At 40.6% G+C, this 14,514-nt stretch overlaps 1 non-coding gene across 1 annotated transcript; it reads right to left on the reverse strand.

The window, feature by feature from the left end:
• Positions 1-11,702: 11,702 nt before the first annotated feature.
• LOC115803692 (U1 spliceosomal RNA) lies at positions 11,703-11,866 on the reverse strand. The gene has a single exon (XR_004024466.2). It is a non-coding gene; the product is annotated as a U1 spliceosomal RNA (small nuclear RNA).
• Between the last annotated feature and the right edge of the window lie 2,648 nt (positions 11,867-14,514).

The raw sequence follows: 14,514 nt of genomic DNA on the forward strand, positions 1-14,514 counted from the left end.
CAAACCAACCTATAAGTCAAGTTTGACAGAAACATATTGAGTCCCTACTGAGAGCTAGGGGGACTCATAGTATACTTTCTTTTATTGGCATTCGATGTTACTTGAGAACCTGAGCTATCACATCATGTACCTTCCACAAAGCCCACCAAATCACTTCTTTTTGCTTACTCAGAATTCAAGCTGCTGTGTGCTATGTATCGATCACTGCAACCATCTATCTGTATATCTCACACATATGTAGCATATATAAAAGCTAACATTTATTGAAAATTATGATGTATTGTATCTGATACTTTGCTAAACTCTTTACACACATATATACAAAGTAGATATTGTCAACTTTGTTTTACAAATGAGGAAATGGAGGCTCAGAGCAGTCTAGTAGTACAAACTTTGAAACCAGGCCTGTCCGACTACAAAGCTCAATGCTCTGACCGTAGGTCAAGTGGCTTTTCTTTATCAAAAAAGATATAACATGAATTGAAGGCTTTAGGAGCTTACTACCTGGCTATGGAGATTAAACGACCTCTTGAGGAAGGCTGATACTAGACATAAAGTTAGACAGTCAAGTTTGAATCCTGTAACTTGTTTATTGAACAATGTTAAGTGCTGTGAAACTCAGTTTTCCTCATTGATAATATGAATGTGTAATACCTTATCCACAGGAATACTTCTGTCTTCCACCCTGTGGAAAGCTATATTATAGAAAGCTCAGTGACCAAGGTGGACACCCATATTGCAGAAATGTTTCTTTTCTCTCTAACTTTAACAGAAAAAAAAAAAACAAAACCCAAAACACAGCAAACCAAGCTCTAAAACCTGCTGAAAATAGAAAAAGCATCAAAAAAGCATCAGCAATATAGAACTACATTTATTTAAATATCATAATAGGGCTTCCCTGGTGGCGCAGTGGTTGAGAGTCTGCCTGCCGATGCAGGGGACACGGGTTTGTGCCCCGGTCTGGGGGGATCCCACATGCCGCGGGGCGGCTGGGCCCGTGAACCATGGCCACTGAGCCTGCGCGTCTGGAGCCTGTGCTCCGCAACGGAAGAGGCCACAGCAGTGAGAGCCCCGCGTGCCACAAAAATAAATAAATAAATATCATAATAAAAGAAATAACATAATTGTGAAAAGGCTCTTGCTTATAAATATTAGAAAGAGAAATCTAACAAAAAAAATTATGTGACAATATTTAAGTTTTGATAAGAGAGTTGGATGTTTTTTCTTGTAAGAAAATTATAATTGAGACCAAGAAGGTTAGACATTCTAGTTCCTGTTTAGTATTTTTTCCTGTTTGTATTTACTATTACTCTGTAGCTGTACATTACTGAAACTTAAAGCTCTCTGTCAGAATGAGGAAAGTAATCTGCTTCATTAATTTATCTGCTTAGGCGTACTTAAAGTCAAAGAAAATGAGATTAAATTATCTGTATTCAGAATTCTTTAAGAGTCATTCTGTCTTTATGGGAAAACGTTTCATCATTTCTTGTAATAAAAGTAAATAATAAAAAGTATCCATGTTCTTAATAATTGTATTTTCAGGACCACAGACAGCTCAGTTTATTTTCACCTCCTGTCCAAATATTTCATTTCACGGTCAAAAGTAAAATTACACATGCATTCTACTTATACAATATTTATTTTCAAATTTATATTTTTACTCTAAAATGAGAAGACTTGTTTGGGAATCCTAGGTATTTAGTTAATTTTGCCCACTTTTAATCATTTTGGGTATTCCATTCTCAATTTTAATTACTCACTTGGTGTTACTTAGCAATGAGTGATACAATTTACCAAAACCTATATTTTTCTCACATTCTTCCTTCAAAATGTCCTTGATACTTTAAAGCAAAATGTTCTCTAACTGAGGTTGAATGTGTGCTTAAAAAGGAGACATAGGGAGGAAGGGAGTCTGCAAAAGATTAGATTAGGATTACCTTTTCCTTCAAGTTTCATGTAGAGCAAGGAAGATGAAAGGGGTATAAATGCTACTTAAACTCACTTCTGTACTGGAGTTTCTCCATGAGTATAAAGGGGAGGGACTCTTTTTTTTTTTTTTTTGCGGTACGCGGGCCTCTCACTGCTGTGGCCTCTCCCATTGCGGAGCACAGGCTCGGGACGCGCAGGCTCAGTGGCCATGGCTCATGGGCCCAGCCGCTCCGCGACATGTGGGATCTTCCCAGACCGGGGCACGAACCCGCGTCCCCTGCATCGGCAGGCGGACTCTCAACCACTGCGCCACCAGGGAAGCCCAGTGGGAGGGCCTCTTGGATGGAGAATCCAGGATGGGGTTAGGAAAAATGTGACTGGAGAAAGTCAAGAGGCAGTTGGAAGCAGATAGGAATAACTAGCAGTATCATTTAAACAGAACTCTTTCAGTTGCTGGGAAAGAAACTCAAATCAAATCCAAATAAAAGAAAAGTTATTGGATTTATCTGGAAAAGTAGAGGAGTATGCAGTTTCAGGAACAGTTGTATCCAAGTGCTCAAATTACATATTATAGAACTCTTGTACTCCCCATCTCTCAGATTGGATTTTCTCTGCATTGGGTCCACTCTCAGGAAGGTTATTCCCTCATGCTAGCAAGGTGGCCACCACTAGCTCCAGGCCTACATTCTATCAGCATGGCAACTCCTGAAAAAAATTTCATCAAAAAACCTGGCCTGTTTTCACTGACCAATCACTGTGGTCAGGGGATGGGATACACTGATTGATTAAGCCTGGGTCATTGCTAGTTCCTGGAGCTACAGATTGAATCAGATCCAGAAGAACCACATGAACTAAGAGGAGGGGAGGAGAAGGTCCCCAAAAGAACCATAGGAAGAATGGATGATAGGCCGGCAAAAAACAACAGAGGTCTCGTATTCACTTGCTAGGGCTGTCATAACAAAGTACCACAAACTGGATGGCTTAAATGTCGGAAATGTATTGTCTCAGTTCTGGAGACTAGAAGCCTGAAATCAAGGTGTCAGCAGGGTTGGATCCTTCTGAGGGCTGTGAGAGGAGAAGCTGTTCCAGGTCTCTCTCCTTGGTTTGTAGATAGCTATCTTCATGTTCACCTGGCATTCTCCTTACGTATCTGTCTGTGTCTAGATTTCCTCTTCTTATAAGAACACCATATTGGATTAGGGCACACTCTGACGACTTCATTTTATCTTGATTACCTCTCTTACAACCCTATCTCCAATGGTCACATTCTGAGGTTCTGGGAGTGAGGACTCCAACATATCTTTTCTGTGGGGACACAGTTTAATTCATAACATGCCCCTATACTAGATATACTTTATTTCCTGCTCTACGTAGTCTCTGCTCTTTTGATTTAACCCTTAGTTATAGGAAATGCCTTCATACCCAAGGGTTTAGAAAGGATCAACTACATTTGCTGCCTCCATTGCTTCACCTCCCACTCATTTCTCAACCTCTGGCAATCCACATTGTATCTGGTTAGCTCTGTAGAAACTCTCATTAAATCAACAATCCAAGTCATTTAGTAATATATCACCTCTCAACTTCTTTGGTCCCGAAGCTTCAGCCGGCAGTTAAAAACACTTTCTCCCTCTAGACACACTTTTTCTTTACTTAGCACAGCAGAGTCTCCTAGCTGTTTACCAAAAATTTGTTTCCTTTTCTTCTTGGCCTAATAGCTAGGCTGCATTTCCCAGTCTCTTGCCGTTAAGTGAGTCCTAGCGACTAAATTCTAGTCAATAGAATGTGAGTGGAAGTGATATGTGCCATTTTTGAGGCAAAGCTTTAAGTGGGTAGGTCCTTCCATGCTCTCTCTCTTTTTTTTTTTAATAGATCTGAGTGTGATGGCTTATTTGCCACGTACTAAAACTTCATTAGTTTATTCAATCATTTTTAGTCTGTTTCCTTGATTATAAAAGGAAAAACAATTAATTTCAACTCCACAGTGTTGTTGTGAGATTGAGATAATACATGTGTGGCAGGCTGAATAATGCCAACCACCTTCCACCCCCAAGATGTCCACATCCTCATCTTTATAACCTGTGAATATGTTACCTTGCATGGAAAAAGGGACTTTCCAAAACAGATTAAGTTAAGGACCTGGAGGTAGGTTGTTTATTGGGGTGGAGACAATGTAATCACAAAGAGGAAATAGGAGAATTGGAGAGAAAAAAGCAAAGTGAAAAGTGAAGCAGAGAGAAAGATTGGAAGATGCTATGGTGTTGTCTTTGAATACAGTATGGGGCCATGAGCAAGGAATTCAGGTGGCCTCTAGAAGCTGGACAAGGCGAGGAGATGGATTCTCCACTACATCCTCCAGAAGGAGCTCAGCCCTGCCCACCAACCATGACTTTAGGGCCTCTGATCTCCAGAACTGTAAAATAATATAGTTGTGGGGGTTTTTCTTAAACATCTTTATTGGAGTATAATTGCTTTACAATGTTGTGTTAGTTTCTGCTGTATAACTAAGTGAATCAGCTAGATGCATACATATATCCCCATATCCCCTCTCTCTTGTGCCTCCCTCCCACCGTCCCTATCCCACCCCTCTAGGTAGTCACAGAGCACTGCGCTGATCTCCCTGTGCTATGCAGCTGCTTCCCACTAGCTATCTATTTTACATTTGCTAGTGTATATATGTCCATGCCACTCTCTCACTTCATCCCAGCTTACCCCTCCCCCTCCCTGTGTCCTCAAGTCCATTCTCTACATCTGCATCTTTATTCGTGTCCTACCCTAGGTTCATCAAACCAAGTGTTTTTAGATTCCATATATATGTGTTAGCATATGGTATTTGTTTTTCTCTTTCTGACTTACTTCACTCTGTATGAGAGACTCTAGGTCCATCCACCTCACTACAAATAACTCAGTTTCATTTCTTTTTATGGCTGAGTAATATTCCATTGTATATATGTGCCACATCTTCTTTATCCATTCATCTGTTGATGGACACTTAGGTTGCTTCTGTGTCCTGGCTATTATAATAGTGCTGCAATGAGCACTGTGGTACATGTCTCTTTTTGAATTATGGTTTTCTCAGGGTATATGCCCAGTAGTGGGATTGCTGGGTCATATGGTAGTTCTATTTTTAGTTTTTTAAGGAACTTCCATACTGTTCTTCATACTGGCTGCATCAATTTACATTCCCACCAACAGTGCAAGAGGGTTCCCTTTTCTCCACACCCTCTCCAGCATTTATTGTTTGTAGAATTTTTGATGATGGCCATTCTGACCAGTGTGAGGTGATATCTCATTGTAGTTTTGATTTGCATTTCTCTAATGATTAGTGATGTTGAGCATCCTTTCATGTGTTTGTTGGCAGTCTATATCTTCTTTGGAGAAATGTCTATTTAGGTCTTCTGCCCATTTTTGGATTGGGTTGTTTGTTTTTTAGATATTGAGTTGCATGGGCTGCTTGTATATTTTGGAGATTAATCCTTTGTCAGTTGCTGCATTTGCAAATATTTTCTCCCATTCTGAGGGTTGTCTTTTTGTCTTGTTTATGGTTTCCTTTGCTGTCATGCTCTCTTTTTTTCCAGTCTATTGAGTGAATGAAGATGATAGCAAAGCTTTAAGGGATAGTGGATCTGTGAGATTAAAATAATCTGAAGAACCTGGGTCCTCAAATGATCACTGTGGCAGAGACCCAACCATAAACTAGGGACATTGACCCCAGACTGGTATATAAATGGGAAATAAAACTCTATAGTGTTTGAATCATTTATTTTTAGAAGTATTTGTCACAGCCATGTAGTTTATTACCTTACCACTAATCGAAGTGGTGTAATGTCATAATCAAAGTCTAAAATATACGGTAATGGCTTAGTATTTGGTTGTCAGGTGGTGAGAAAATAGAGCTGCCTGAGACCAGAAATCCCCGGTGCTAAAAGAAAATGCTTGATAAAACTATTGCCTGCAGCAATTGGAAGGCAGAAGAAATACCTTTGGAGCTTGTATCTCTAGATGAAGAATTTGGAAGAGCCAGATATTAGTGTGTGTAGGTTGATCCTGGGTATAATTGCAAAGAAAAGAAAGGGAACAGAGAGAGGGTCCAGAAATAGGGAATCTCATTGCAAAGAGTTACTTACTTCTGGACCCCAAATGGCAGGAAATAACAGAAAGATGTTAAATAACAAAAGATCCGGGCTTCCCTGGTGGCACAGTTGGTTGAGAGTCCGCCTGCCGATGCAGGGGACATGGGTTCGTGCCCCGGTCTGGGAAGATCCCACAGGCCGCGGAGTGGCTGGGCCCATGAGCCATGGCCGCTGAGCCTGCGCGTCCGGAGCCTGTGCTCCGCAATGGGAGAGGCCACAGCAGTGAGAGGCCCGCGTACCGCAAAAAAACCCCATAATAATAATAATAATAATAATAATAATAACAAAAGACCCCAGAGATTTCTCAATTAACTATTTGTAGCAGAATTCAGATTGTGTTGCCTTCTTAACCATGGCTATTTCTTGAGATAAACTCCAGTGAGCCAACAGTAAATTGAGAGGAAGAAAGAGGTAGAAGGTGAGAAAATGAATAAAGCAGGATTTAAAAACTCCTTTAGGGAAGAACTTTGGATTTGGTTATTGGCCCTTAGAACTGGCTAAAATCAAATAGATCCTAAAACACATATTTAGGATCCAATCAAGGAGCTTCCTCCGCTACCAGGTCAAGGATTTTGTCACTCCTAGAGACTGGAGGCTGCTAGATTACCATTCTTCTCTGTCTTGAATGGAGGACATTTGTTGCAAGTTGCCTGTCCTTGTTTCACTGTTGTATACTGAGTATATTGTATGTGCGTGTATGACATATATCGAGTGTATTGTATGTGTGTATATGAGTGTGGGGGGGAGATGTGTGGGGTCAGATAACTTACGTCTTGTTTTAACTTGCTGCATCACAGGGAGCCACATCAGGTCCAGATCTGATGAATAGGACTGCATATGACCCAGGAGGTGGGATTTTGAGCTGGATGTGGCCGGTGGGTGAAGCTTTGGGTTGCCCTGCAAGGGGGCATGCATGTGTTTTATATTTGGAAGACCTATGATGATTGCTGTGTAAAGTTGTTACATTTACTTGCCAAGCATCATTTTTTGTTTTTACTGCAGGGATAAATACCTCCTGCTGATGTGTATTCCCCCCTGCAGAGGGGTACTCATGACCCGACTGCCCATCAGAATAGGTCATCATCCTAGACCCAGTGGCTGATTCATGGTCAAGCACCTTCCCCAAACAAGGCCAATCATGTCCTTAATTAGGGATTTATATGAATACAGAGAGAGAGGTTTTCTTCTTTTGTGATATCCAGTGTTAAGAAAAATGTAGCACGGAGTTGGGGAGAGCCATCTTTACTGTCAAATAAAATGGGCCTACAAAGAACAAAGCCCAAACAATGGCAGACAGAGGTGATAGATGCAGTGAGAGAGACAGAGTCCTAATGCTGTTATCTGGACACAGTCATGTCTGAAATTAGAGTCACCCTTTGGACTTCCCAGTTTGGATAACAAATAAATTCCCTCTTTGCCTTGACTAGTTCAGATGGGGTTTCATGACTAGCAATAGAGCACATCTTGAACTGACTTAGTATTGGGGTTGGATCTAGAAATCTGGTCTTCTGATCCCAATTCAGGGCTCTTTTCTTCATCCCGTGATAGTTTATGAAATAGTTGTCACTTAAAAATAATACAATACAAATTATGAAATGTGGTGGCAAAGACACTAGCCAGGCATCAGACCAATATTTGCAGAGAAATGAGAACAGCTCTCTCCCAGATGGGTGGAATTGTATGACCCTGGGAAGTTAATGGAAACTCTAACTACAGGGATGGTACTAGGGTACTATGGTACTAGGGTCCTATGGTACTAGGGTACTATGGTGCTACAGTACCATGGTACTAAGGTACTAGCTTCTTGCTGAACCTCATGGATAAGTTTGGTTAAAATCTTATGAAGATGTTTGTAGGTTAGCTAAGAAGCATGAAGTCAGTCAGACAGGGCAGTGGGAGGACCCTGTCCTGAGACTGATATAGTTGCCAGAGTTTAGAGTCTATACCCAAGCTGCCCAAGTTCAATGGCAACTCCACCATTTGCCAGATATTTGAATTTGGGGAAATCAATTAATCTTTCTAAGACTCAGTTTCCTCATACATAAAATAGTACATTCCTCATTGGGTTGTAGTAAAGATTAAAAAGATATACTCCATGAAAAGCACTTAGCTCAGTTTTTTGCACATAGTAAGAACTCAGTTTGTATTTCTTTTTATTAGTAGTAGGATCATTTTTGCTATTGGCTAGAGCAAACAGTTGGATATGCCAATTGGGGTTCCAAGAACCTCAGCAGAGAGAAAGACAGAGCTACTGAAGCCCAAGGTGGATGAGAGAGGCCAGGGACGTCAGTCTGTGCAGGTCTGTGAAGGGAGAGACAAGATGAAGGGGGATTGGAGCAAAGCTGGCCTGTGAGAGGAGTCCTGATTAGGCAGGAACCTGGCTGGGAGCAGCATGGGGAGAGTGTGGCCTCAGTGAGAGCATCGCTGCACAGCATCCAGGGTGCAGATGAGGTCATCAACCAGGCCCTCTCCTCGGCAGGTTATCTCTTGAAGGGAGATCTGAACAAGAGCCTCCTGTGGCTGCCTGCCACGCCTGCGAGCATTTTCCTGTGAGGGCTCCCTCCCTCTCAGCATCTCCAAGACACTTTAGCAACCAAGGCAAACAGGCAGCAACAGGGGTAGAGCCAGCCTTATTTCTTATCTTTCTGACCATTTCTTACCACCTCCCTAGCTGAAGCCAATATAAATCATCTTTATGCCCTTTTAATTTAATAATATAATAATTATTGTTGTTCTTATCTGCCTCCTAATTGATTTTTCTGCCTCCAACTTGGACCCTTGTTAGTCTATTCTCAGTAAAGATCTAGAGCTAATATCCTTCGGATATAAGTCAGATTATGACGTCCTTTAGTCAAAACCCTGAAATAGCTTCCATTTCACTCGGAAAAGTCCTCAAGCTGGCCTGAGCCTGGCTCTGTCTGACCTCTCATTACCCTACGCCCTCCTCCCGTACTCCCTCGCCCCCTGCCCACTCAGTTACGGCCACCTTCTCTTCTGCGCTATTCCTTGACCAAGCCAGGCAAACACTGAGGCCAGACTGCTTGCTTCTCCCTCCGCCTGAAATGCAGCTTCACTCGCTCACCTCCCTCAGGACTTTGCTGAACTGCCACCTTTCAGTGAAGCTTCCCCAGATGACCTGATCTAAACTTGCAACTTCTCAGTCTCCAGAAAATCTTTTCTAGCTTTATTTTTCTCCATAGCACTTACCGCCATCCAACGTACAGTATCTTTTTACTTATTTTGCCTAATGTCTATTTTTCCTACTAGATTAGGTAAGCTCTATAGGGACAGGGATTTGGGTCTATTTTGTCCACTGCTGTGATTTTTGTTGAACGAATGAATAAATTCTGTGAAGAGCAGCAGAAGGGATGGATGTAGAAACCTGGGTCTCTCCTGGTGAAAGGAAAAAGCACAGGGTTTGGAGTCAGTGAGGCTCGTTTGGGTCTAGCTCCAACACTTAACTAATTGTCGGACTTTGGAAAAGTCATTTAACCTTTGTGTACCCCAGGTTCCACATCTGTGGGATATATCTAGCTAATTGTGAAAGCCAATGACTGTAAGATGACAGACAGCACAGTTACTTTTCTTATTATTTCTACGGCCTGAAAGACAGTGGCATGTCTTTCACACTAAGGCGTGGAAGTCATTTAGGATTCCTCCAGTGACATGTGACACTTTGGATTGGTTATCGTTAATCAAAGGCTGGGTCCTCATCCTAGCCCTATACTCATTCACTCTGCCCCTTAAGCAAGGATCCGGACCTTAGTTTCTTCATTTGTAAAAGGAGATGGTGATATCCACCACACCTAGCTTGGAATTTGGAAGGACGAGGATGCAACGAAATAGTTTGTGAAATCCATTTGAAAACAGGAAACGTCTACACAAACACAGATGGTTCATGGTGGTTGGTGACAAGGCTTCATGTGTCCGATCTAGAGTCCCCAGTTGGAGTGACAGAGGGCCTGAGAAGAGGAATCTTTACTGACAAAGTTTCCGCACCCTCATCTCTGTCAACCCAGCACCACCTCCAACTCAACCATACAGTAGGCTCTCCTTTGGTGCTTCCTGGTTGTTTGAGAAGCACAGACTTTGTCTCTCCGTTGAATTTTCTTTTTTTCAATCTTTAGAAAATCTGTTAGACCTACCCTAATTTGGCGAGCCCTTGTACTCATGACTGGGATACCCTCTGATAATTTTTAAGTGGATACATTACGAAGGAGTAATCAGGATCATGGAAAATCTTGCTTGAACTAATGCTATCTTGAGTTAGGTTTTCATGTTAGTCAGTGAATTCACACATAGTTATAAAAAAGAATGTACTCTTCCATTCCTTTATTTACAAGCTATACAGTTTTATGGCTCTGATTAACTTTTGGATGCTTCTACCTTTGTTTGTAAAAAAGGCTATCCCTCTCACCATCACAGCTTGCTGTCCCAAATGGACATAAACAGGGCACTGTCATGTGTACACGAAAAAAAGATGACCTACATAGACGATGTTACAGTAGGGTATTAAAAGTACAATTTCAGCCATTTCTCCCAATTAAGGCGAACTCATCTGTGATTTCAGCTTCCCATTTGAAATAAAAGTCTGGCGGTAATTGGAGCACAGAGCTATTCACCACTGTACTTCAATCTGGAAATAATTGTCTTTGTTCAATTAGGAATCTGCATTTTCATGCCAATCTTCACAGATTATTTTGAATGGAGAATGCACTCTGATTAAGAGCTATCCCTCTTGGAAGGAAAAAAAAGCAGGTCCCCATCCTCTTGTTGGATTTAACATTTTTTCTCCTAGCAGACTGAGAAGGATATCACACAAAGATTTTCTAGACTCACTTAATATGATAAAAATCTCCTACAGAATTCATATATAGTTTTTTTTTTAATTTCAAGACCTCTTTGAGATGATTCTCTAAAGTTGGGCTTGACAAGTTATCAATTTGTCTGAGTTCTTCAGTTAATTTGTCATATTATAATGACCAGGTTTTCCGCAGAGCAATATTTGACCACCATTTATTTTTGCCGTTTGTAGAACCACTTACTCTCTTAGGTGTTTTTTAAATACAGAATCATATATAACTCATAAAAAAACCCTTGAAAATTAAGGATTGTTATCCCCATTTAATAGATGAGGACAATAAATGTCAGAGAGTTTATGTGATTTTTTTTCCCAACTTCACTCAGTGACTTATTGGTAAAACCAAGAGTCAGCTGTAGGTCCGGCTGGCTTTAAAACCTCTAGCACTTTTTTTTCTGATTAATTTAATACAGCCAAAGGAAAATAGTAAGAAGCATTCCTGTTAAAATGATAAGATTCTAGGAGATAGAACTATGAAAATGCCAACACAGCATATGTCTTTGCTATAAACCATCCTGCTCCAATAATTTTGAAAGCACCTATATCTAGCAGTTCTGGATGAAAATAAAAGGTCCACAATTATGAAAACATATTAGCACAATGACAACTTTCTTAAACACTGTGAGTTACTATCCATATCATTACATAATTTAATCCTTTCTCCAAGATAGATTCCTTTAGAAACTAGAACATGCCTTCTCCATTTTGGGATCCCTTCAACCAAACACAGTTATTAAGTGAGAAAATGAATGAATCACTCTCTCTTCCTTTTTTTTTGTTTACGGGAGAAAGCACGAACGCAGTCCTGCACTACCACAAATTCTGCAGTCGAGTTTACCACGTTTGGGGATATTGCAGGCTTCAGCACATCCGGAGTGCAATGAATAAGTCTTGCCCTGGGAAAACCACCTTCGTGATCATGGTATCTCCCCTGCCAGGTAAGTATTGAATCATTCTCTTGATAACCCCAGGAGGTAGGCAGGATATACGGAATACATATATTACAGATATATGTTGTGTGTGTGTTTAACATATACATACAAGTCAAAAAACCCTATAAGTATAAGAAGTAGAACTCTGGCCAAACCTTTCATTATCCCCTTTAGAAACATTATACAGGTATTGTAAATCTCCACCTTTGAAGCAAAGTAATTCCTTCTCTTTAATAATACTCTGGTAAACATACCCATGAGTGTTTCCCATTCTTCTCTGTCTTTGACCATGCCATTTCATAACGACAAGAAGAAGAAAAGACTTATTTAAGCACCTGGATGGAAAGCGATAGCTTATCCAATTTTTCTTTTTGAAAATATGGAGTTAGTATTTGTGAGAGTTTGGGTCAAATGGGACTGGTAAGCACAGGGGACAATCACTTCTACATTTCATGCTGAATATGGTTCTGGCTGTGGAGTGTTTGCGGCTGTGGGTTGGTGGGAGGAATGTAGCATGTTCTGTTTTTATCAGTCTGCTCCATAGGCTATGGCAGGTGTGGAGATTACTTTCCAATAATTCCTGGAAGCAATATTCCCCCACCTTCACAGGAACTTGCCATCTGGCTCTGAGGGCCAGAGATAATTCAGCTTCTAAATGAGCTCAGCTTCAGGTCCTCCTGAGCAAAAATTGATAAATGAGTGAGATTACGCTGTTTTATGGCAGTGTCAATAACACACCAGCATTTGGTCACTCAGGGGCCTTCAGAAAAGAAAGTAAAGCTTTTATTGAATTAACCGATCTCCAATTCAAGTGCATTATTTAAGGGCTTTGGGGAAGGAGTTGCCAAGCTTTATGAAGGCTACATAGAAAAACTAAAAATACGTTTGCATAGTATGTAGATCTTTTGTATGCAAACTTTGGTCTCATAAAGTAAAATGCCAGAGTCAATTTTGGCCTTCTATACTCTAAAATGAATAATTTTTCCCATGAAAATTTTCTTCCCAGGAAAAATGGTGGCTAAAGCTGAAAATTTTCTAAGCTGCCTGGATAATAAGCTTTGTGACTTGAGAAAACGTAGGTGTAGCCATCAAGCAAAGAGAAGATACAAAGCTGTGACATGAACAATTTAGACCAGAAGACAAAACTTTGAGAAAAAGAGATCCTTTTCCTCCTGCTCTAATTACCTTAACCAGTTGTCAAAATTGGTAAAATTGATCAGATAGTACCTTAAGTCTCCATTTGGTTTTGACCATGTGGGCATAACTATCTTGGGATGGTCGTTTTGTATAAAGAGCATGAGGGTGAAGATAATTACAATTTGATGAGAAGAGAATGAGATACTTGGAATGCAAAGTATTCAGCATGGCCCGATTCCCCAGGGTCCCGGGAGATTATGTGTAGCAATGATAAGATGACATAATTAAATTAAGTGGCATGGCAATAAGTAAGAAAGTAAGCCCACAGACTCTGTCTCTTGGGAGAATGTCAGCTCAAACAGTCTTTTAAGACGTCTTATTAAAAAGAGGGTGAATAAACTGGAGTTATCTCAGCTTGGGGAAATAAAACATAGTTTTCTTGGGAAAACAGAGTTTTCTTCTCTGGAGGAAGCACTGGGAGAAGAAAACCTCAGAGCAAAGAGTGTTTATCTCTGAAATTTAAAAAAATGCAGAATTTGATAGGTGGAAAGTGAGGGGGCAATGGTCAACATGTTTTGGGAGTGCATTTCCCTATAGAAGTCTCTTTTCTATCACTCTCTTCCCTGACAGGCAAAACTAAGTGACCATGCTTGTACCGTGTCATACCCCCTGATTGGACCAGGATAGGTACTTGCATTGGTGTCAGGAAGTCTATTGGGTGGCCTATAGCCAATCAAATTCTCACTCTTGAGAGAACTAACATCACACCAAGCTGGAGCAGAGTCAGTTCTGACCAAAACTAGATGCAAAGCCAAAATGAAGGAGGAGCAGAAGTGATGAGTGAAGTAGAAATGAGAGGAAGCTACACCATAGAGAAATGAATGGGGCAGACACCACGGAGGCAGAGCCCAGTTCCCAGCTCCTTCCCAGCGAGGCTCAGCTGATTCTAATTTCCTTTTTAAAGAACTATGTAAGAGTGCCTCTTATAATATTAATCTCACTTCCCCCACTTTTCTTTTTAGTTGAGCTAATTTCGGCAGGTTTTTGCTAGTTTACAGCTAATGGCTCCCTGAATAAGACAAAGTATCTAAAGATAATATCCTTGGCATATGAAAACTACAGAAAATTGAGAATAAGGAAGGAAAAGATTTAATATTTATTTAAATATATTCCATGTACCAGACATTCTGTTAGGTGTGTAATATTTTAATCTTTTTAGCAACTATATGCCTCAAGGACATTTTTATTTTAAGCATACCGATAAAGCAGATGAGTTTCAGAGAGCTTGATTAATAAACTTGCCTAAATTCTCACAGAGTCAGGATATAAACTCAGCACTGCCTGGCCTCAGATGTCTTCCCTTCCACCGCCAGCAGACTTTGGAATAAAGCAAATATTCTTACCAGGTAATATCAAGACTCTTGAAAACAGTGAAGAGTAAGTAGCCATATGTGAAGGTTAATTTTATGTGTCAACTTGGAGGTGTTCTTGGATATGGTTAACACTTAAACTGTTGAACTTTTGT

This window comes from Delphinapterus leucas, chromosome 11 (assembly GCF_059928025.1).
Source record: "Delphinapterus leucas isolate spDelLeu-1000000601 "Yukka" chromosome 11, BTC_Dleu_Yukka2, whole genome shotgun sequence".
NCBI classification, from domain to species: Eukaryota; Metazoa; Chordata; class Mammalia; order Artiodactyla; family Monodontidae; genus Delphinapterus; species Delphinapterus leucas.